We start from the raw sequence: 7,176 nt of genomic DNA, 5'->3' as shown, positions 1-7,176 counted from the left end.
GACCAGACCTTTTCTGTGATATTTTCATCTCTGTTTCAAACAAAGAAGTAGAAAGTAAAAAGGCAAAAAAAAAGGGAACTATTCTTTTCTCTACAAATCTTTATTAAAGCCCAGATACTTTCCATGAATTATAAATAGACTACACACAGATTTTCCTAACCAGAGAAGAGCAGGAGGTGAGAACATGTGAGGAAAAAACCATAGATACTCCAAGGTCAGTGAAGTAGGAGATGGAGGAGGTGCTCCAGGTTGAGAGCTGAGATTCTGCTGCAGGCCACAGTGATGACCATGGTGGAGCAGCTGCTCCCCTGCAGCCCATGGGGTCCATGGGGGATGCAGAGATCCACCCACAGCCCGAGGGGAGGTGCCCACACCAGAGCAGGTGGATGCCTGGAGGAGGCTGTGATCCAGTGGGAGACTCAGTGGAGAGAGGGGGCCCCTGCTTGCAGGCTGGAGCAGCCTGTCCTTGGAGGTCTGCACCCTGTGGAGCAGTGACCCACACTGCAGCAGTTTGGGATGGCTGCTCCTCTTGGGTTTGGACCATGTCAGAGAAGTTCACAGAGAGCTGTCTCCTGTAGGAGGGACCCCATGGTGAAGCAGGGGAATAATTTCTCTCCCTAAGCAGCAGAAGATGTTGGCGATGAACTGACCAAGCCCCCCACGTCCTGTCCCCCTGCGCTGCTGGTGGGAAGGGAGGAGGGTTGGAGGAAGGAATGGTGTCTTTACAGGCTTATTTTACTGCTCATTATCCTCCTCTGACTCTGTTAGCAATAAATTCACTTTGTAACTCTAGGTTGAGCCTGTTTTGTCCTTGGAGTGCTTCCTCTCAGTCCTTATCTCAACACATGACTGCCTTGATAAATTTTTTTTCTCTCCTCTGCTCAGCTGTGGCAGGGCAGAATGAGAGAGTGGCTGTCGTGGGTGCGTGGCATTTGGCCAGGGCCAAACCATGACATTTTTGGTCAGGAGAAAATGCTTGAGAAAGATTATGGGTGAAGCAATGGAAGGTACAGATATGTAGATTGTATCAATCACAGAGAAATAACAATGATCAGAAATACAATCAAGTAAGCTGTACCAATGTCTTTTTTTGAACTCTTCAGTTTCTTTGACTTTGAATCTTCTGTTGATAATTGAATTTAAATCTCATTCAGTGCTCCTAAAATCATCTGCAGAAATTGTCTTTCCTGATGAAGTACCTAATGAACTTCTTATGAAGTTTTTCTGCTTTCCCCATCCTCAGATATGACCCAAGCGTCTTGTAAAAACAGTCATAGAACAAATATTGACTTGTATTAAGAATAATTTGTTAATTAGATTTTGAGGATATTTACATAATTTTTCAACAAAGACAATAATGCCCACAGACCTCCTGAAACATCTTCACCTTTCTATACTTCTTTTTTAAAGCCATGCAGGCTGAATGGGCTTTTTATGTGTGGATCTTTTGTAGATGAACCACAGTCACAAGGGGGGGTGCCTTGTTTTGTCGAATGGTGCTGTTTTCTGGTGTGTGAGAAAACTCCTTCAGTCAAAACCCCAATGCTGTCATATCATGCTAAATTCCCCCAAGTCTGCTTAAGCCTTTGAAATAGTGTTGTTCCATCAGAATCTTACTCTTTAGCATCACCCATGTAGAGGATTTAATTATTTAATTATTATTTTAAATTAATTTTCTGTTCCATTAAGTATTTACATAAAACCTTCTAGTCTGTCTGCCAAGGCTAGTGTCTCAGATTTCTGCTTTCTGGAACTGACAAAAAGTGTTCCTAAGCATAAATAGCCATTAGCAACCCAAATCCATGATAAAAGCTACAAAGGCAAAAGGCTGAAAAAGACCATACATTTTGCTGTGGTATTACATTGTCTTGTGTTCTACTGAAAAATCTTGTGAAAAAAAACCAGATGCATTTTTTCATCCCATGAGAGTAGAAGATGCCTGGAGTTTGTGTCTATGAGAGGAAAATATCTATTTTTTATCTTCCCCCTTTTAATGCATGTTATTTCTTATTTGACTGTTTAAAAATCCCTGATTACTTTTCTGTATTTCTGCCTTTGCTGACGCACTATGAAACTCAAGGTTCATATATTCATGGGCAGATGGGAAAGTATTTTTTATTATATTAGTGGGTTTTTTCACTCAACAGTTCTCAGATTTGTATAGATTACTTTTAAATTCTCCCTAGATAGGCCTCTGGATAAAAAAATAATACTACATATGATTCTGGAAAAGATTTGTAGATTTATGACCTTACTAATTTTACAATAATGAAACTTACATTTTCCAGTGGAGTGCATCCTGTGTCGTCTTAAATAGAATACATTAAATATAATTAAACAGATGCACTAAAGTATTTTTTTTCAAGTTAACACTGGCATAATCTCTTTTTGCTACAGCTTCATGACTTTTCTTAATTTGCATGTGTGAGAGCAAATTTTAAAGAAGATCACTCTTGTTGTCCTATTGAGTAACCAGTTGGATGTAGCAAACATTAACTAGAAATTATCTTCCTGTTCAGGGACATCATGGGGTCTATTTATCTATAAATGTTATGTAAGTCTTCAAAATTAGACTAAAATCTTGCAAATGTTTTGTGCATGAGGGTGAATTTCTGCATTTTGAATGTATATCTGAAACTAAGGCCTCTTTTCACCACATTATGGGGAGACTGAGGTTTCAAGCTTCAATCTACAAAATATATCTGTAAGCCTCCAGGTTTCCCCAGATTTGTGTGTTGATTTGTGTGTTTTTCCCCAGGTTGAGCGCTATGAATGGTTAAGGATCAAAGATTTGTAGTAGTTGATCATTTTAATTAATGCATTTGGATATTCTGTCTGGTGAGAATGAGTGGAGTGTCTCCTTAGGGTGCAACAAAGAGTCTTGACCTTTGCTTGCACAGAAGTAACACTGACATCAGCACAAAAAAAAATTTAAAAAAAAATAGAGCCAGTCTTCTAGGCTGGAGTGAAGTCACTGACTAGTGCCTGTCCAGAAGGAAAATTATAGTGAAACATGATACACAGAAGAATTAAAGTAGCTGTTAATTTTAGCTGTCTACAGCTTTTAGTTATGAGGAAGAACTTAATTAACTTCTGTAGAATTACAAGATAGAAAAGAACAGCTGTTCTCCTAGTCTGGTGGGATTCAGAATGAAACTTGTATAATGTTAGAGTAGAACATTAGGTAGTTTTAAGCAGAAAAGAAGGCTAAAAGAAGTAAGGGCTATATGGTGATTAGTACTTTCTTGGATACTATCAATGTTTTGTCACAGAGTAGCAGGAAATGCTAAAAGGATATGCTGTCAACATATAAGCCCAAATCTTTCTTGTGATAGACTTTATTCCACATTTTTGCTTTCAGTCCAAAAGACAGTGAAAACTTGTTTCAGCCTCTAGAGAGAAAATAGAATAAGTCTCAAAGCTGTTCTGTCTTCCAGTGATTGGTAACAGCTCAGTGAAATAAGTCTTTGCTTGTCCCAGTAAATGGGCTGTCAGGATTGAGGAAGAGACTAGCACACATTTGTCTGGAAACGGAATTATAAGCATGTGAAAGGCTTCTTCCACATCCAAAAAGAGAGAATCATTCTGCAGAAATACCTCTGCTACTTACAGGTTTATATTGTTTTCCTGACAGACTTCAACAGCAGTTTCATCTGAAGGAGAGAGAGAGAATACATACTGAGAAGCAGACTGAGAGTAAAGCTATCAGAGAGGGCCTTCCAACAGCCAGTTCAGATTAAGATTGTAATATTAACTATTTAGGAAGGGAATTATTCTACTATAACATAACGATAAAAACACTGTTGGTTGTGGGAAAGATAAGCTGGGACATGTGAAATTGACACTTTAATATTTGTTATTTTGGCTATGAAAGATTCAATCTGTTACAAATACTTTCATGCTGCAATCTGCAGAGGTAGTTCAATCAACACTTTTTGGAAGTGTTCATTAGCATAAGCATCACAAAATATTTCAGCTATGGAAACCTAAACAAATAACATGTGAAAGGCTGGATTTGGGCATTTCAGATAGATTAATGCTGCAGCTGAAATGCTGGTCTTTGTCAGTGACCTGAAACCTATGGTAGTCCAAGACTTGAAATTAGGTGTTCAAAGTGTGAAGACCTTTGAAATGGAAGTGTCTGGTGTGAACATCATTTAAAGTTTGCATCTGTACTGACTACAATATTCTGCCTATACTTGTAGCGGCATTGGCTGTAATGTTAAAAAAAGGACAGTCCACATTTTTTGTATAAGTGAAGGTCATTGCAAAAAAGTGTCAGAAATCTGAGTAAGACATGCAGAGCACAAAGATTTGGGGCATTTACACGCTGCATGTCCTTGCAATTTTTACTTTCATTGCTGGGAAGGCTGGCAGAAAGACAGAACCAGGAAAGCACTGCAACAAGGAAACACTGAATGTGGATAGCGAATATGCCCTTAGATTCAGCCTCAGTATCAGTTGAGTTGAAGGCTTTGCCAAGGAATCCAAACACACTGGACAAGTACCTTTCCAGAGTAAAATTTTATGATGTTAATTTAAAACTAACAAACAAAAAAAAAAAGGACCAAAAATTTAAATGATACTTTTTGAGTCTCTGATGCTAACTCTGATGCTAACTTTAAAAATATGTAATTTTGTTTCTTTTTAAGAATGAGAACCAAAGACAAGTGGCTTAAAGAAGAGATGTTGATTAAGAAAACCAAGCCAAACAAAAAACCCTGGCAAAGGTAGTTGTAGGAGTTCACAGTAAAAGTCTTTAAACTGGAAAAGGTTTACTTCATCCCCAGTTTTCCTCGCTCAAAATAATAGCAGTCTTTGAATCAAAATTTCATTCTTCAAGCCTAGGATGAAACTGGGAGCCAAGTAGCTACTGCTAACTGGATGTTGCTCTGAGATATAGATTGTGCTGCACAAAGATTTAAAACCAAAAAGCAACAAAAAGGAGAACTCATAGAAACTTTTAATAATTTGATAGCCTTGTAAATGCTTTGTATGGAAATTAACTTTTAGGACTTTAGCATTTATTTTCTCATAACAAGGGTGAATCGATTATTGAATGGTCGAATGCACACAGTGCATATTGATCTGTTCATGCGTAGCAGCTTTCTCCCAGCAGGCACCTTGCTGCTTGTAACATATTTTAAACAGGATTACTACTCATTAAATTACAATGGCCTGGAGCAATGGTCAACAAAACTGAAATTGCCTCAGTTCATCATGTTTTGGTTCACTGCCATTAAATTTCAGTGGCTCCGTTTCCCTAGAGTAAATAGACCTGAAGAACATATATGGTTGAATGCTTCAACTTCTTGTATTTAATCAAGTAAACCTAAAAAATTCATACCTATATTTGGAAGTTAAGGAAGTGTGAGGAATTCTTAGTTGTAGTTTTAAGGAATTTTAATACTTGTTTTAGATTAAAACATAAAAATCTTTGGCTGACATGGTACACAGCCTTGCTACAGTGGCTTTTGCACACAGGGGACTTTATTTTGATTTAAAGAGCTGTTGTTTTGGCATTTAAGTCAGTCCAAGAACTTCCATCTAGACTGTTTGGCCACATTTGTGTCTCTTCATTTTAGACATGAACACAGAAAAGGGACATTGAAGTCCCCTTAATTACATAGGCATTAGATCAAACAATGCACAGTAGTTTTCTTCACTGAGTGATGGAACTGGAAGGGGCCACATACTGTTTTCCAATTAATTTAGAATTAATTATCTATGAATGTTATAGGAATAAAATTATTGCCTACTTTTTTTATATTTTAAAGACAGACAGAACCTTGAAGCTTTTTGCAAAGACAGTGGCGCTTTCACCTTTAATACCAGGAAGACATTGGGATGAAACCTGGGAAATAAAAGATCCAAATTCTCTTTGAAAGTGAGCTGAGAAAGAATCCTAAATGCTAAAATAAAGAGAATTATTTTTTAACAAACCATTCTCATGTAGGGTATGCTGATGTTCTGTGTACCATACTGCATTATGAATTAGTTGCCATAATTCTCTTTCTGGTAAAAGTGGGTTTTATCAATATTTAAACTATTTATTTTCTCTCACATGAAGTCTTAAAGTTGAGGTTTCTTTAGGTGGGGTGGGAAGAAACAAAGAATTTTATAGGTAACAATACCTCTTTTAGTAAATAGGACCACTTTCATGCAAGAACATTGTATTCCATACTGCCATTAAGCTTTTGTCTGTGATTTGCTCATCACTACTATAGCATTATGTGTGTGGCTTTTTGGACTGTGTTTCTAATAGAGATATTTGTAATATTCTAATAGAGATATAAAGCTGCTTTGAAACACAAGTTGAAGCAATAGTGAATGTTTCTCAGTTTTAGTGAAACAACTTTAAATTTACCTGAACACCTTTCAAACTGGTTTTACTGTGTGTGAGAGAGTTGCAGTGATATACACCAGAAGAATATAAGATGATTGCAGGGTAAACATCGGTTTCCTTACAGACGCATATTCACCTCCTCATGTGGTAATGTACCTGTGCCTTCTTGGCAGTATGTTTGGCATTTTGCCACACATCAAGTTGGTCTCTCAACAGATGAAGTATGTTTTTGTCAGTTTGCCCTTTTGGATTATACTGGGTGTTTCCTAATATATTCTTTCAAATTTTACACTTCAAAATTGCTCTGGCTTTCATTGTCATAATTTAGCTTGACTAGTCCAAACCCATGTGTCATGGTTAATGCAGACATAATGCCATTAGTTGCACCTAACAAAAAGGTTTGTAGAGAGTGAAATGATTTGCCCAATGAGACTGAATTCAAACTAATTACCTACTGTTACTCTCCACTAGACAAGCAGTCAATAGTACAGTTTGCAAAAACAGGAGGGGAGTCCCCATAATTTCCAATCTAGATTGCACATATTCCAAGGGGAGGGGGGCTACTCAATGATGCATAGCGATATCTCAAAACAGATGATGTTTTGGTTTTCTTTTTTAATTCTGCTTTGTTAGATATTCTAAACAGTTTAAAACTCTGATTTTAATAACAGCAATCAGTTAATGTAATTTCACCTTCTGTGTACTTATTGTCTGTCTTCTACTTTTGTGGAGTCTTTTCTGGCTAGAGTGAAGCCTGAGGTTTGTTCTCCATGCAGGCTCTGAATATGTGGCTTCTTCTGCCCTACTGTATCCTGATTTTTCATCAGCAA

At 37.4% G+C, this 7,176-nt stretch overlaps 1 long non-coding RNA gene across 1 annotated transcript; it reads right to left on the bottom strand.

The window, feature by feature from the left end:
* Positions 1–3,393: 3,393 nt before the first annotated feature.
* LOC146424369 (uncharacterized) lies at positions 3,394–5,859 on the bottom strand. The gene is made up of 3 exons (XR_014846951.1): positions 5,760–5,859; positions 3,611–3,653; positions 3,394–3,524 (listed from the first exon to the last, which is right to left on the bottom strand). It is a non-coding gene; the product is annotated as an uncharacterized LOC146424369 (long non-coding RNA).
* Positions 5,860–7,176: the final 1,317 nt, after the last annotated feature.

Source organism: Lichenostomus cassidix, chromosome Z (assembly GCF_008360975.1).
Source record: "Lichenostomus cassidix isolate B80296 chromosome Z, HeHo_3.0, whole genome shotgun sequence".
In the NCBI taxonomy this organism is placed as follows: Eukaryota; Metazoa; Chordata; class Aves; order Passeriformes; family Meliphagidae; genus Lichenostomus; species Lichenostomus cassidix.
Note: the sequence above shows the minus strand (reverse complement) of the source record. Positions and strands in the feature narration are given on the sequence as shown.